Source organism: Bufo gargarizans, chromosome 3, assembly GCF_014858855.1.
Source record: "Bufo gargarizans isolate SCDJY-AF-19 chromosome 3, ASM1485885v1, whole genome shotgun sequence".
NCBI lineage: Eukaryota > Metazoa > Chordata > Amphibia > Anura > Bufonidae > Bufo > Bufo gargarizans.
Genome location: NC_058082.1, coordinates 359979759 through 359997827, shown reverse-complemented (window position 1 = coordinate 359997827; position 18069 = coordinate 359979759).

The window sequence follows — 18069 nt, the reverse complement described above, 5'->3', positions numbered from 1 at the left end:
CATGCGGCCAAGGCCTCCCTCAAATCAGGCCCCGGAGCCGCCGCTGCTGCGACCAACTCCGGCGCTACTGTGACCGGTGCTGCGGGGGGCAACAAGGCCGGCAATTTGTCCAATAAGGATTTCAATAACACTTCCAAACCCACAGAGGACCCACCAGCCCCCCACGCCCCAGCATATTGGTACTCACCAGCAGAGGAAGGTATCGGCGCGGCCAACGCAGGTACAGGCACGTCATTCCTGTGAACCGCCAAATTCACCAGGCTAGAGGCCCTGGACAGCTCAACCGGGACCGGCCTGTCCCGTCGGGAACGCGGTGTCCGAACAGACTCCCCTGAGGCGCCCGATGACCCATCTGAGGATGACGGGGAGCACCAATGAGAGGATCTGGACCGCCTACTGCGCCTAGAAGACCGGGAACCGCGCCGCGGACGACGACTACGGCGGTCCCGTCGGCCCCTGCTCCTGCCATCAACCAACGAGGAGGGGGACACTGACACCTCCCTGCGCCTGCGTGAGCGAACAGTAGGGGGAGGAACCGCAAGTGGCTGAGGTAGTGGGTGGGCAAGGGGCAATTGAGGAGTGACCATCGCAGGCATAACCCCAGCAGCAGGGGCTGAAAGTGCGGGCACCTGTGGAACTGACTCCACACCACCAGACAAAAGGAGCAAGCCATCCCCCTGCATAGGCACAACAGGAGGGGGAGGAGGGGAAGGGAGAAGGGGGGCCTGCTGGGAGTCCGGAGGGGTTAATGGGCAATCCCCGTCCTCCTGGACACTAGTATTAGACCCCATGTCGCTAATCCCTGCCGCTTGCCACACCGCCGAACACTGGGACTGGAGCGGCACAGGAGGCGGAAGGGGCGGGGCTACCTACCGCCGGCGTGAAACCACCCCCAGCCGCCGCACAGAGGCAGCGCGCCTGCGCAGAACAACCGGAGCTGGAGCAGCGCCCAGGGAGGCCGGTGAGTACGACCGGAACGCCGCCCGGCCGGAACGTCAAACGGGGCAATGGGGGGTGTACCAGCCACCTGCGGTGCAACCACCGCAGCAGTCAACACGCGCGCATGAGGGACAGAGGAAGCGGGAGCGCTCAGACCGCTCAGAAACGAGCGCAGCCACCCATCCCCTTCCTCACTAAACCTAGCCAAGAGCGCATCCCGCAATTGAGCGTCTCTCGCAGCCATACTCTTGGGGGACAGGCAGCTAGCAGACCTACCAGCTTGCCTTCTCCGAACAGAGGAAGAGGCAGGGGCAGAAGGGGGCGTATATAACACTTGCCATCGCCACCTCCCCTTCCTGCTCCTTGGCAACACCACCCTCCTTTAACCCTTCCCGCTCCATTCCCAGCACCATTAACCCTGCATTGCCCAAACCTGCCATAAGGAAGAGGCAGGGGCCTGCTTACAACCTGGGAAGGGATGAAGGGGGCACCATCAGTCCCTCATCACCCTCCCTAAACTGTCGGGTGCTCTCCAGCAGCGGGACTTCCCTGGCGCTGCTGGCAGAGTCAGACTGGGCTCTGGGCTGTGGCTGGCTGGAAAAAGCAAATGTTCAACCTTGGTTTCATCAGACCATAACACCTTTTACCACATGCTTTTGGGAGACTATAGATGTGTTTTTGCAAAATGTAGCCTAGCTTGAATGTTTTTCTTCGTAAGAAAAGGCTTTTGTCTTGCCACTCTACCCCATAGCCCAGACATATGAAGAATACGGTACATTGTTGTCACATGTACCACACAGCCAGTACTTGCCAGATATTCCTGCAGCTCATTTAATGTTGCTGTAGGCCTCTTGGTAGCCTCCCAGACCAGTTTTCTTCTTGTCTTTTCATCAATTTTGGAGGGACGTTCAGTTCTTGGTAATGTCGCTGTTGTGCCATATTTTCTCCACTTGATGATGACGACCGTGTTCCATGGTATATCTAATGCCTTGGAAATACCCCTCTCCTGACTGATACCTTTTAACAATGAGATCCCTCTGATGCTTTGGAAGCTCTCTGTGGACCATGGCTTTTGCTGTGGGATGCGACTACGAATATTTCAGGAAAGACCAACTAGATCAGCTGAACTTTATTATGGGTTAATCAGAGGCACTTTAAATGATGACAGGCAGGGCCGGACTGGGGATAAAAACCAGCCCTGCAAAAAGTTGCATACCAGCCCCACAGCATTGCGTCATTATTTACTTGTTTATAAATGGGGAAAGCATTCATTTTAAAACACGTGTGTAAACACGAATATGAACTTTGCCCCACAATAGCTCTTTTGTAGAACCCCCATTGTTTATATTATTACCGTAGACCAGCTTTTTCCTGCCAGGATGCCTCCAACTGTTGCAAAACTACAACTCTCAGCATGCCCAGACAGCGTTTGGTGTAGTTTTGCAACAGCTGAAGGCATCTTAATAGGGAAACACTACAGTAGACCATTATCCTATCCAATTGGGTCAGAACTAAGAATAATCAAAGAACTTTACTTTAAAGTAGAGGTGGGACGAATCCAATTTTTTTCAAATCTTACGAATCCTGAACATAAGAATTGTGTTAATGGTGCAAGAAACAAAGTGATCTGTAAAGGGGGAATATTAATCATCAATATTTATGCAAATATCAATAATTAATATTCATAAATAGGAGGAGCCGTCTATTGATGACTCCGCCTATTTATACCTTTATATTAATAACACTACTTTCACTTTGCCTTACGCTAATCACTAAACTAGCTGCGAGCGCCTAACTGAGCTAGCTACCGCTAATAACAACACGTTACACAGTAGGTATAATACAAATAATACAATATATTTATTATCAACCTACACACAATACAATACTCACTACACTACACAGTTCCCAAATTCCACCCACAAAGTAACTATACAGTATACACACATACATTCATTAGCAGCCCACCCAACCTGGCTCTAAGCTATGCATATAGGAGGCAAAGGGTTAACACACACTCAGCTGCTGCTGGGGTAAGCAGGCAGCAGTGAAGGGGTGAAGGATTACAGGGCAGCTACAGGGGTAACTGGGGCTGCCTCAGGCCGAATGCACACGGCCGTTGTTCGCGGCCGTGAGCGGTCCGTGGAACCGCGGCCTGGATTCCTGCTGAGTGCAGGAGCGCACGGCGTCATGGGTTGCTATGACGCCGTGCGCTCCCTGCTGCCGCCACAGTACAGTAATACACTGTATGATCTTTACCAGTGTATTACTGTACTGCGGCGGCAGCAGGTTACCAGTGTATTACTGTACTGTGGCGGCAGCAGGGAGCGCACAGCGTCATAGCAACCCATGACGCCGTGCGCTCCTGCACTCAGCAGGAATCCAGGCCACGGTTCCACGGACCGCTCACGGCCGCGAACAACGGCCGTGTGCATTCGGCCTCAAGGGTACAGGGCTGAGGTCAATAGTTGGTGTGGGGACAGGGCCTGCAGGGATAGGGATTGCAATGGGATGTGTTGGTGGCAGGGAAGGGGTTACTATTGTTGGAGATATAGGGGGTATGCGAGGGGTAGGTAGAGGCTAGACAGGTAGATACTTAGCCCTTCCAGAGTTACTAGGCCTTCTCCAGGTGCACGTCATGGAGCTGCTCTCTCCCATGTGTGTCTGTGTGTAGTCCAGTTCCAAAGGCCCTTGTTTCTGGCTTGGGACTCCTATATCAGCCCCAGAAACCCCAGGTGTGGAAAACAAGTTTATGATGTCTCTGGTTAGAAAGCCCCCTGACAAACGGTGCCAGAGAGTCTGCAATCTCTTTGTCCTAAGGTGGCCAGCAAAGAGGACTAGATACTAATAAGCTGTTACCCTACAGGCTATCAGCACAGGTTTTTTCTCTAAACATGGGGGATTAACTGTTGATAAGAGTTTATAGGGAATTGAATCTAGGGAATATTTAATACACTTCCCTCTACACATAAATATATATATATATTTGGGGGCACATATTTTCCACAGGGGCCACAATGAGTCCCTGTGGACCACTAGGGGCAGATGTGCACAGATGCTGGGCACATCTGCGCACATCATCCTATGATGTGGCAGTCAGTGCATGCATATATATCATACATGCATGCACGTATTTGCATGCATGTACGGATATATATGCATACGTCTCAACCCTTCCTCAACATGATCCAAACTCAATATTCTTTTAATATGAAAAAATAAAGAGTCCTTTTTTAACAAAGTATTCGGATTTGGATTCGAAAAAAATTTGGAAATACAGGGTAATTTAGCGCCTCATACCTCTTACATCCAGTAACGTCTCTTTGACGTAGATGTTCTCTTTCCTCATCTTCTCCTTTCAGACCTTCAGATCAGACCACCATTTTCAGCCATTTTTCGTCTCTGCAGTTTGGCAAAAAAAAAAAATCTTAGTTTACTACTTTTCCATCATCCTCCCATCTTCTGGACAAATCATCCTACTACCCCCAATACTGTGCCGCTGTGCTCACCAATATTATACTGCAGAAACAGATAAACCCCCTGATAATACTAGTACCACACAGAGCCCCCCCATATAAAATACCCCTTCTTTGTGGCCTCAGTAGATGCCCCCATAGTGCCCCCCAATAATGTGCCAGTAAAAAAGGACCCCCATAATGAGCCCCAATAATGTGCCAGTAAGTGTCCCCATAGATGCCCCCCCATCATGTGCCAGCATCAAGTGCCTCTTTCCTCCCCCCATGTCCCAGTATCATAGTGCCATCTCCCCCCCCCAATGTGCCAGTATCATAGTGCCATCTGCCCCCCAATATGCCAGTATCAAGTGCCTCTCTCCTTCCCACCCCCCCATGTGCCAGTATCATAGTGCCAAACCCCCCCATGTGCCAGTATCAAGTGCCAAACCCCCCCATGTGCCAGTATCAAGTGCCTCTCTCCTCCCCCCCATGTCCCAGTATCATAGTGTCATCTCCCCCCCCCAATATGCCAGTATCATAGCGCCATCTCTCCCCCCAATGTGCCAGTATCATAGTGCCATCTCCCCCCATGTACCAGTATCAAGTGCCTCTCTCCTCCCCCATGTACCAGTATCAAGTGCCTCTCTCCTCCCCCCATGTGCCAGTATCATAGTGCCATCTCCCCCCTCCCAATGTACCAGTATCAAGTGCCTCTCTCCTTCCCACCCACCCCCCATGTGCCAGCATCATAGTACCTACACCCCCCATGTGCCAGTTTCAAGTGCCTCTCTCCTTCCCCCCATGTCCCAGTATCATAGTGCCATCTCCCCACCCCCAAAAAAGTGCCAGTATCAAGTGCCTCTCTCCCCCATTTGCCAGTATCATAGTGCCATCTCCCCCTCAATGTGCCAGTATCATAGTGCCATCTCCCCTCCAATGTGCCAGTATTAGGTGCCTCTCTCCCCCCCACATGACCCAGTATCATAGTGCCAACACCCCCATGTGTCCAGTATTAAAAAAACACTTATACTTATCTCCATCTGGCCTCTTCTGGCCTGTGTCCCGCGCTGTATAGCCATATATGGAGTCAGTGCTTGTGTATCTCAGAAAAGTTTCTGCTTGGACTCGAACCCATGACCTTCTGTATCAGAGGCAAGGCACTTAACCAAACAGCTATAAGAGCTGCATAGCCACTGCCTGGAAAAATATGAGACTTCTACTGTAGATTTGTTTATTGCTTTGATAGCTAGTGTACATCCATACACATGACAGCTGCCCCAGCGCACTCAGCTCTGCTATATCTCTATATATGATAGCTGCCCCAGCACACCCAGCACTGCTACATCTAATACACATGACAGCTGCACCAGCACACTCAGCTCTACTATATCTCTATATATGACAGCTTCCCCAGAACACCCAGATCTGCTACATCTATACACATGACAGCTGCCCCTGCACACTCAGCTCTGCTATATCTATATATCTCTAAGTATTACTATACAGTAGATAGATATATAGCAGAGTTTAGTGTGCTGGGGCAGCTGTCATGTGTATAGATGTAGCAGAGCTGGGTGTGCTGGGGCAGCTGTCGTGTGTATAGATGTAGCAGAGCTGGGTGTGCTGGGGCAGCTGTCGTGTGTATAGATGTAGCAGAGCTGGGTGTGCTGGGGCTGCTATCATATATAGAGATATAGCAGAGCTGAGTGCGCTGTGGCAGCTGTCATGTGTATAGATGTAGCAGAGCTGGGTGTGCTGGGGCTGCTGTCATATAGAGATATAGCAGAGCTGAGTGTGCTGGGGAAGCTGTCATATAGAGATATATAGCAGTGCTGGGTGTGTTGGGGCAGCTGTCATGTGTATAGATGTACACTGGCTATAACAGCTATCAACAAGTCTACAGTAGAAGTCTGATATTTTTTCAGTCAGTGGCTGTACAGCTCTTATAGCTGTGTGGGTAAGTGCTTTGCCTCTGATACAGAATCTCAGCAGACACATCTCTCCCCCTCTTGCTGCAAGGCATCTGTATCGCTGTCCTGAGATGACTATGCCTGGGATTCGTTGGATTCAAATCTCCAACGAAATGAGAAGCGTGCAAGTTGTGACACAGGCAGGGCGTCTATACGATAGTAAGGGCGCTGCCGGGAGGTGAGAGAAGGCCGCTGTCGTTACAGTTTGTGGCAGTCGCTACACCGGACATGCAGCAGTCAAGGCTACCGGCCCAACGGGAATTTTCCCGGTATGCCAGTCCGGCGCTGATGGCAGGCGTATGCTGACTCCTATTTAACATGATTTTGAATGTGATTGCTTAATTCTGAACACAGCTACATCCCCAGTTATAAGAGGGTGTAGACACTTATGCAACCATATTATTTTAGTATATTTTTTTTCTTCCCTCCACTTAAAAGATTTCAGTTTGTTTTTGAATTTAGTTTTTGTTTTTTAGTTTATAGGTCACAATAAAAGGTGGAAAAAGTTCTGAAATGATTTATCTTTGTTTCATTTTTTTTACATCACAGAAACCTGATATTTTAACAGGGGCGTGTAGAATTTTTATATCCACTGTAGATAGATAGATAGATAGATAGATAGATACTGTGTGGCCTCTTTATTATAGATGCCCATCTAGTAGCTAATAGCTGATCTTGGGCTTTTTTAAAATTGGTCCACAGGATCCAGCCTGGGCCCACCAGAGGATCCTCTGATACACTGGATATGAGATAGATAGACAGACAGACAGATAGACGGACAGCATTTGCATTTGCCAATGAGCACTTGACATGACAGCATTCCATTACATAACAGTGAAGCAGTGGCGGATCTAGAGCCTGGTCTCGGGAGGGGCACTTCCAGATTATTTTCTGTCTGCCGCCACAAAACAATGTGGTGCTTATAGAACAGACTACACAGTGTAGAGGTATACTGTACAGTCGTGGCCAAAAGTTTTGAGAATGACACAAATATTAGTTTTCACAAAGTTTGCTGCTAAACTGCTTTTAGATCCTTGTTTCAGTTGTTTCTGTGATGTAGTGAAATATAATTAAGGAAAATTGTAGATAAGTGAAGGGCACCCCGTATATGGGAATAGAAACAGCAAATGGATAATGGCTAAATATTATTTAATCCTGATGTATCATAAAAAGCCAATGCATCAAACAACAACATTAAAAACATCCATACAATGTAATACCATAAAATACAATAAAATAAATACCCAATGGAAAAGAGCCCTGAAAATTCGCCAGATAATCGTAAAAATTCACTGTCTTTACCACTGAGGAAGGGGTGTATACCCTGAAACGCGTCTGGGCCAGTTGGGACAGTGAGCCGTTCCCCAATAAATCAGGAGTCACCTAGAGGAAAAGACTACGGTCGGGGCGATTTTCGCATTTGGATTACTACCTTGTCTCGAACTAGAGGCTATATTACCAAGAAGGATTGATTATTCTACTACTGCTCCAGCCGAGGAGTCACGTGAGATGTCACGTTCGAGACTCCATACCACGTGGGACGCCGCGTTTGGGTAAGATCGGCTGTATCTTCGATTCATTACATCGAGCCTGTGACGGAACAGGGTAAGAGATCCCCTTCACGATCATTGATATATCGGATTATCCGAATTAACCGGAGGATTTAATTCGGACAGTACGCAGTACGATATTTCTGACACAGTTAGATCGTGTATGCGAATCATTTGGAGCCTGATACAGGCCGGAGTTAAGAACGAATATCCACTGCGATTACTCATATTGTGGGGACTGACGATTATTCGCAAATACGAATTTTTGAATTTTTACTATTATCTGGGAATGTTCAGGGCCCTTTTCAATTGGGTATTTATTTTATTTTATGGTATTACATTGTATGGATGTTTTTAATGTTGTTGTTTGATGCATTGGCTTTTTATGATACATCAGAATTAAATAATATTTAGCCATTATCCATTTGCTGTTTCTATTCCCATATACGGAGTGCCCCTCACTTATCTACAATTTTCCTTGGTCTATTCGTGCGGTCTGGGTGGACCGAAAGGTGAGCACCCTTATCCATCCGGTCTATAGGTCGAGTTGCTGGTTTCCTTTGTTTCTGAAATATAATTACACACACGTCATACATTTCAAAGGCTTTTATCGACAATTACATGACATTTATGCAAAGAGTCAGTATTTGCAGTGTTGGCCCTTCTTTTTCAGGACCTCTGCAATTTAACTGGGCATGCTCTCAATCAACTTCTGGGCTAATTCCTGACTGATAGCAACCCATTCTTTCATAATCACTTCTTGGAGTTTGTCAGAATTTGTGGATTTTTGTTTGTCCACCCGCCTCTTGAGGATTGACCAAAAGTTCTCCAAATTAAGATCTGGGGAGTTTCCAGGCCATGGACCCAAAATGTCAATGTTTTGGTCCCCAAGCCACTTAGTTATCACTTTTTCTTTATGGCACGGTGCTCCATCGTGCTGGAAAATGCATTGTTCTTCACCAAACTGTTGTTGGATTGTTGGAAGAAGTTGCTGTTGGAGGGTGTTTTGGTACCATTCTTTATTCATGGCTGTGTTTTTGGGCAAAATTGTGAGTGAGCCCACTCCATTGGATGAGAAGCAACCCCACACATGAATGGTCTCAGGATGCTTTACTGTTGGCATGACACAGGACTGATGGTAGCGCTCACCTTTTCTTCTCCAGACAAGCCTTTTTCCTGATGCCCCAAGCAATCGGAAAGAGGCTTCATCGGAGAATATGACTTTGCCCCAGTCCTCAGCAGTCCATTCACCATATTTTCTGCAGAAGATCAATCTGTCCCTGATGTTTTTTTTGGAGAGAAGTGGCTTCTTTGCTGCCCTTCTCGACACCAGGCCATCTTCCAAAAGTCTTTGCCTCATTGTGCGTGCATATGCGCTCACACCTGCCTGCTGCCATTCCTGAGCAAGCTCTGCAATGGTGGCACTCCGATCCCGCAGTTGAATTCTCTTTAGGAGACGATCCTGGTGCTTTCTGGACTTTCTTGGATGCCCTGAAGCCTTCTTAACAAGAATTGAACCTCTTTTCTTGAAGTTCTTGATGATCCTATAAATTGTTGATTGAGGTGCAATCTTAGTAGCCACAATATCCTTGCCAGTGAAGCCATTTTTATGCAACGCAATGATGGCTGCACACGTTTCTTTGCAGGTCACCATGGTTAACAATGGAAGAACAATGATTTCAAGCATCACCCTCCTTTTAACAGGTCAAGTCTGCCATTTTAACCTAATCAGCCTGACATAATGATCTCCAGCCTTGTGCTTATCAACATTCTCACCTGAGTTAACAAGACGATTACTGAAATGATCTCAGCAGGTCCTTTTAATGACAGCAATGAAATGCAGTGGAAAGTTTTTTTTGGGGATTAAGTTAATTTTCATGGCAAAGAAGGACTATGCAATTCATCTGATCACTCTTCATAACATTCTGGAGTATATGCAAATTGCTATTATAAAAACTTAAGCAGCAACTTTTCCAATTTCCAATATTTATGTAATTCTCAAAACTTTTGGCCACGACTGTATATTGTGTGGCACAGTGTATGCTATATGTGTATAACAAACATATTTCACATGAAAACTTACAATTACTTGGCTTGGCCCTTGGGGATCTCGGACACCACTTCAACACTTGGCTGGGGGGCTCGGTGGAGCTGATGTTGTGTTTTATCCTAATGAGAAATATTTTATAAAAGGATTTGGAGAAGGGGCAGAGGGATAGCAGAGCAGGGAGGGGCTGGTGCTGCTATTAGGGGGCTCATATCATGTGGGAGTAATAAAGCCCACCATAATGCCCGCCCCAGTATAAATAATTCTCCTTATAATGTGACAGTGCAAAAAATCCCCCCTTGTAATGCCCCCAGTTGAGCTTATGTCCCCATAGTGCCTCCATAATGTGCCAGTATAAAATACCCCTATATAGTGCCCCCAGTAAATGCCCCCATAGTGCTCCTCTCCCCCTTCCTCCTAGTGTCCCCCATAATGTACCAGCATAAAATGCCCCATATATAGTGCCCCAGTAGATGCCCTCAGTGTCCCCCATAAATTGCAAGTATAAAATAACCCTTCTTAGTGCCCCCCATAGATGAGCCCATAGTACTCCTCTCCCCCCTTCCCCATAGTACCCACCATAATGTGTCCCAGTATAAAATGCTACTGTACAGAGCCCCCCATATAAAATACCCCTTCTTTGTGGCCTCAGTAGATGCCCCTATAGTGCTCACCAATAATGTGCCAGTAATAAGAGCCTCAAATCATGTGCCAGTAATAAGTGCCCCAATCATGTGCCAGTATAATATGCCAGTAATAAGAGCCCCCCCTAATGTGCCAGTAACAAGAGGCCCCCAATGTTCCAGTAACAAGAGGCCCCCCCCTAATGTGCCAGTAAAACTATTGTACATAAAAAAAAAACTGTTATACTTACCTCCATGTCAGCAATGCGATGCAGGCCTCTTCCAGCCTGTGTCCCGCGCTGTACGGCTCAGGCGACGCAATGACGTCATCGCATCGCCTGCGCCGGCCTCTGTTAGGCTGCCGGCCTAGTGCCTGCAGCCTATCAAAGGAAGGGGAAGGGACCCGCCTCTCCTTCCCCTGCCGCAGCACAGTCATCTGTATCACTATCCTGAGGACAGCACTCATCTCCATGTGCCTTGCGGCCGCTGCCCCCCGACTTCTGACCAGCTGGGGGGGGGGGGAATTGCCCTGTTGCCCCCCCCTGGATCCGCCAGTGCAGTGAAGGTCCTTGTATATGAACACCAGACACTATTGAGGCTACTTATTCCTAGATAGATAGATACGTACATGTAATTAGTTACATAGCTACACAGATAGATAGACATAGTTAGACAGACAGAATCCTAGGCAGCATTAGTGGGGAGGGCTGGGACGGCTCCCTGGCCATTGGCCCACTGGGAAATTCCTCTGTAAGATTTATGGCCAGTTTGTCCCTGATCTATTAGCTCCTCTTTCCAGTACAGTGAGGTACTACACGTCCTATACTGCCCTCTGTCTGTGCAAGGATGAGCTGCAGGTGGCTCAATTTCATTTTTCTAAGACAACACAGGTGCAATCTGTTTACCGCCTCCAAACAAGTCTCCATGCACGGGTCTTGGCAAAGCAAATCCAGTTCAGAATAGAGAAAGATGGCTACAGCACTTGAGAGATAGTAACAATATATATTTAAAAAAAATCTTCTTTATTGAAACATTTGTAAAATCATTCTCATGCAGTGTGATACATGATTCCCCCACGGAAATTAGGTCTACACATATTGAATGGAAACATAGACTTCAACCCTTTCTGCATAGTAGAGAGCAATATCCAAGTAAAATTGTCATGCAAACATATAGCATGCATATATCAATAAATATACATTACATCCTGATGCCTGTTCAAACCTGAAGGCTCCATTGTCTGTAGTAAAGAACCCAAGGGGGGAGATTTATCAAAAGTGATGTAAAGTAAAATTCGCTTAGTTGCCCATTTTCAAAAGGAGCTCTGAAAAATGAAAGATGAAATATGATTGGTTGCTATGGGCAACTAAAACAGTCATGCGTTACACCGCTTTTGAAAATTTTCCCCCATTATATCTCCTGATTCAAAAGCTTCTTAACATGATTCCCACCTGTGGCCGAGAAACCCGTTTTATCTGCTGAAAGGTAAAACACGAAAACTAATCTCTGTGCACATCTCTGAAATGTTTTGTTAAAGAAGAAACATTAGGTTTGCTTGTGGCAGCATCTGAAATGTGCTAGAGGTTTGTACCACATATTGCAAATTGCAAGTACAGCAGGCAGCCAGGTATACCACATGAGAGGTGTTACAATGTATATAACAGCAAATATTAAAGGCTATGTACAGCTTTGGGGGCAATTTTCTTTATTATTTTATTGTACTCACTTTGAGGTAGAAATATTTTTTTCAAATATGGAGCCCTTTTCTCCATACAGGGCTGAGATGCTCTAGTAGCAGTATCTGAATTTCCACTCTGTTCCGTCGGGCAGCTTAGGCTACTTTCACACTTGCATTCAGAGTGGATCCATCTGAGACGGATCCGCTCATATAATGCAGACGGTGGCTCCGTTCAGAACGGATCCGTCTGCATTATATTGTTAAAAAATTTCTAAGTGTGAAAGTAGCCTCAGACGGATCCGTCCAGGCTTTACATTGAAAGTCAATGGGGGACGGATCCGTTTGAAAATTGAGCCATAGTGTGTCATATTCAAACGGATCCGTCCCCATTGACTTACATTGTAAGTCTGGACGCATCCGCTTGCCTCCGCACGGCCAGGCGGACACCCGAACGCTGCAAGCAGCGTTCAGGTATCCGCCTGCTGAGCGGAGCGGAGGCTGAACGCTGCCAGACTGATGCATTCTGAGCGGATCCGCGTCCACTCAGAATGCATTAGGGCTGGACGGATGCGTTCAAGTCCGCTTGTGAGCCCCTTCAAACGGAGCTCACAAGCGGAACCCCGAACGCTAGTGTGAAAGTAGCCTAAACTGTTGGACTCCTTATCTCTGCTCTCTAACCTCATTACAGCTCAGTTCTTAAATTACAAATAAGAATATGACTTAAATAAGTGTTTATGACCTCTTAGTAATTTAGAGAAGGGTTATTAGATGACCAGTACAAAGTGAAAGTAAAAAGTATGATTCACACAGCTAGACAAACAATTAACCCTTTGACAGAACGGCTCAATATTTTTAATAAAGACCAATTTAAAAAGTGATTTTAGCTCAAAATGAGTAAAATGCAATCATAAAACAATACATGTACATAGCCTTTAAATTCCTCTAAAATGGCACATGCCCAGAAAGATTGCCATACTCATGCCTTGCATTTGCGATATCCACATCAATATGAGCCTGGAAAAGATAACCATGTTTTTCATCCTTAGATACATATTAACTTGGCGACGCAATGTTACCAAGTGTCCGTGCCCTTATAGGAACAAAACAAACCTGCATTTAAAGAATTAGACTCTGGGCCTCATCCTGTTCCAGGATTGGTATTTATGAACGAAGTACTTTCAAGTATTTTCCAACAATACTAACAATTTGGCAATACCGTCTACTATAAATGGTAATGAACATTACAGACTGTTTACGATTCTTATCGCTAATGTTACTTTTTTTGCATTTATTATTCTGTTCTACTAAAAGGTAATCTTGGGTCATATGCTGTACTTTATTAACAGCCCTATTCAGAGTGTACCTAAATTTTTTCTGGTAAAGTTGGTAAAGGTACGAAAGGTGGAAGCTCCACAAATCTGCAAAAAATATTTCTTATTGAACATAAAGTTATTCTTCAAAAAAAACTCCACTGCTAATACCAAAAATTCCTGTAGCTGAGGTGTATACTCCCTATACTATCTAAGATGATCCCTAAGTGCTGCCAGACCTAAAGCATGGAGTAGAGGAGTATACAGACGTCACATCGCAAGTCACCCAGTTCTATGCATTAGACCATTCAAAATCTCTCAAATACATGTTTTAGTGTCGCGAATATAATTGGGTATTTTGAAAACCAGTGGCTGTAGAAATTGAACCACCCATATGCCCAAATGTTCACCCAGGGAACCAATTTGTTCACCCAGGGAACCAACCGCCTTATGTACTTTAACCCTTTCAGGACCCTACCATATTTCACCTTAAGGAGCAGGCTGTTTTTTTTTGAAAATTGACATGTGTAACTTTGTGTGGTTTGGATCACTTTTACTTATCCAAGCCATTCTGAGCTTGTTTTCTCGTGACACAATGTACTTCATGATAGTGGTAAATTTCAGTCAATATATTTCATTTTTATTTATAAACAATCCCAAATCTACCCAAAAATTTGAAAGTCACAACTTTCCAAATTTCAATTTCTCTAAAACAGAGTGAGTGATACCGCATAACAGTTATTACTTTACTTATTAATTTCCCATATGTCTACTTTATGTTTGGAACATTTTGTAAATGCCATTTTATATTTTGGGATTTTAGAGGGCTTAGAATTTTAGAAGCAAATCTTAAAACTTTTAAGAAAATTTACAAAACCCACTTATTTAAGGACCAGTTCAGTTATGAAGTCACTGTTGGACTTACATAATAGAAACCACCCATAAATGTCACTATTTTAGAAACAACACCCTTCAAGGTATTTAAAACTGTAGACAAAGCAAGGGTTAACAGCAAAACAAAACTCAATATTTATTACCCTGATTCTCCAGAAACTCCAAAAAATGGACCCCATTTTGGAAACTACAGGATAGGTGGCAGTTTTGTTGGTACTATTTTGGGGTGAAGAATAGAGTGTCCTACCAGGATATTTAACTGCGGGGGCAGATCTCCTGGGTACCGCTCAGAAAAATAATAGAGTATACTATTTTGGGGTACATATGAAAGGTAACAAAAAAATGGTTGTTCTGGCTCTGATAAAATGTTTTGTTTTTTACAATGTTCATCTGACTGGTTAGCTCATGTGCTATTTTTATGGAGCAGGTTGTTATGGACGCGATGATATCAAATATGTCAACTTTTTTGTTTGTCTCAGTTTTACATATTTTTTAGTGTCTCCATATTCTGAGAGCCATAGTTTTTGGGTGATTGTCTTATGTAGGGGCTCATTTTTTATGAGGTGATGGTTTGATATATATATTTTTTTTACGGCGTTCAGGTGACGGGGTGGATCATGTGATATTTTTTCTAGAGCTGGTTGTTACAGACACGGCAATACCCAATACGTCTTTTTTTCATTTTTTATATTTTTTACAATTTTATTTGTTTTATTATGGGAAAAGGGCATTTTTTTTACTTGAAACTTTATTTTTTTATGAAAAACACTTTTTTTTTTATTTTTTTTTGTCCCACTCTGGGATTTAAACTTCTGGGGGTCTGATCCCCTCTGCAATGCATTACAATACATCCTGTATTGTGATGCATTGCATGTCTGCTTTTACACTGACAGTCTGCCTGTGAGAACCAGCCTAAGGGGCTGGATCCCACAAGCTTCCGTAGAAGGCAAGCCCCGATGCGCTGCAGTGTACGGGTACCCGATGGGGATGTGGAGGGATTCCGTACCCTCTTCAAACCCCATGCATGCTGCGGTCAGCTTTGACTGCGGCATACAAGGGGTTAATACGCCAGCATCTGTGTTTTCATCTATGCCGCCATATGCAGCAGGGAACCAGCTGTCAGTGACTGCCGGGTCCATGCCGCTGTCGAGGTGGGAGCAGCTCTTGGTCCTTAAGTCACGGATCCCAGCGCCGTACATGTACGGGGGAATCGTAAACAATCTGTAACTAGAGATGAACGAATTTTTTAAAAGAAAAAAAAAATTTGCTTCACGAAGTGCATTTTTTTGTCATTAGCAGGTGCAGTGACAGGGAGCTGCGATAGCACCCCTCAGATGACACCTCAGATGACCGTACCCCTCAGATGACGCCTTCATATATGAATGCAGTATCTGAGTGTAAAAATTGAGTAAAATTAACATAAAAAACGAAAATAAATCAAACTTACCGCCTCCATTTGCTCATGACGGGCCGGCCGCAGCCATCTTGCTTGGAGATCTGGTGTGAAACTTTGCGTGGTTTCAGCCGAGATCTTCAATCAAAATGGCAGCTGGCGGCCCGTAAATGGAGTTGGTAAGTATGATTTATTTTTGTTTTTTACACTAGTTCAGGTTAAATCGATTTGCTAACACAAAGCACAAGGAAATTCGACCTCGAGGCAAATTGAATTTATCCTGAAATTTTGGATCGAATTCCGCTTTGTGGTATTCGATTTGCTCATCTCTATCAGAAACTTTCGTTACCACTTATAGTAGACAGTGTCGCCAAATTGTTTGCAAATACTTACCAATCCTGGAACAGGTCGAGGCCCTGAGTCTAATTCTTAAAATGGGTATTAGTTTTGTACCGAAAAGGGCACGGACACTTGGTAACATTGTGTCGCCAAGTTTATATGTATCTAAGGATGAAAAGTGAAAAACATGGTTATCTTTCCCAGGCTCATATTGATGTGGACATCCCAAATGCAAGTCGTGCAGGTATGCGGGAGTGTGGGAATCTTTCCGGGCAGGTGCCACTTCATTGGAATTTAAGATTCGCACTATAAATTGTAACACCTCTCATGTGGTATACCTGGCTGCCTGCTCTACTTGCAATTTGCAATATGTGGGCACATTTCCTATGCTGCTACGAAGAAACCTAATGCTTCTTCTTTACAAAACATTTCAGAGATGTGCACAGAGGTGAGTTTTCGTGTTTTACCTTTCAGGGGATAGAAAGGGTTTCTCGGCCACACAGCGCTGGTGACCACGTTCAGAAGCTTTTGAAACTGGAGATATTGTATTCTCTTGCTACAGGCAAAGGCATTTGTTAGGTTTGAATAGGCGTCAGAGTATAATGTATTTTTATTGATATATGTATGCATATTATATGTTATGTAATTTGAGTATTGCTCTCTTCTATGCTGAAAGGGTTAAAGACCATATTCCTATTTGTGAAAGGATTACATGATAGCCCATGTGATAAGGCTGGTATTTGAGGGTAAAAGAGGGCGTGGTCCACTATGTCTGTATGTCGTGACTAAGGACTGTGTCTAGTCCGAAACGCGTAGGCCTATTTTCCGTAGGAGATTCATGTATCACACTGACTGTGGATGATTTTACAAACTTTAAAATCTTCTTTATTGAATATTTGTCACAAGGGTGTCAAGAGCCACGCCTGACTCCATTGTACCCGGGGTCAGGAGGTCGCAGTGGTTGGCTGCACGCTCTATGTCAGATAGGGAAGTTTCCTTATTGTAGCTTTCTGGGTTTGCTTTACAAACCCTTTTGGCTCAAACAGGGATCCGTAGCTCCTTCTCTCAGCTGTTCCTTGTCCAGCACTCCCAATCCTCCTTATATTCCCCTCTCACACTTCTCTGGTTGCCAGATATAGAGCTTCCTGCCTGGACATCTATTCTGACCCACTGGAGCTGTGTTGCTGCGTTCTCTGAGTGTTGCCTTAGAACGCTACCCTCCGGATCCCTGTTGGACCTTTGTGGACAATTGTTGCCGTCCACCTGGGTGTTTGTGTTTGTCTGTGTTTGTCTGTCCTCTCCCTGGTGTTTCCCTCTTAGTGCAGTGGTGAGGACTAGCGATCCCACCGGCCCGTTCATTATCTAGGGCTCATTTCAGGGAAAGCCAGGGTTTAGGCACGTGATCGCCGCACGGGTGAGGAACCCGTCTAGGGACGTCAGGGCAGGCAGGTGCCAGCTGCAAGGTGAGTTAGGGGTCACCACCTTTCCCTCTCCCTTGGGTAGGGCTTTCCCTGTTTTCCTCCCTGTGCGTGTTGCCGGTCATTACATTATATCTGGCCCTTATTTTTGTGTAGGTAAAAAAAAAAAAAATATATATATATATTTTTTTTTTACCTACTTAGAATCCAGTATGGATCCAATTGCTGCTCTGTCCGAACAATTTCATGGCCTGTCTTTGGAGGTGGCAGGATTGAAGGCGTCGGTCCTCCAGCAACAGCAGCAATTACAACAGACCGCAAGCCCAGCGGTTGCTACTGGTAACCAGGTTGTTGCGGAACCCAAGGTCCCTCTCCCTGACAGATTTTCTGGGGGAAGGGACAAGTTTTTGACGTTCCGTGAGGCCTGTAAACTATACTTTAAACTGCGTCCTT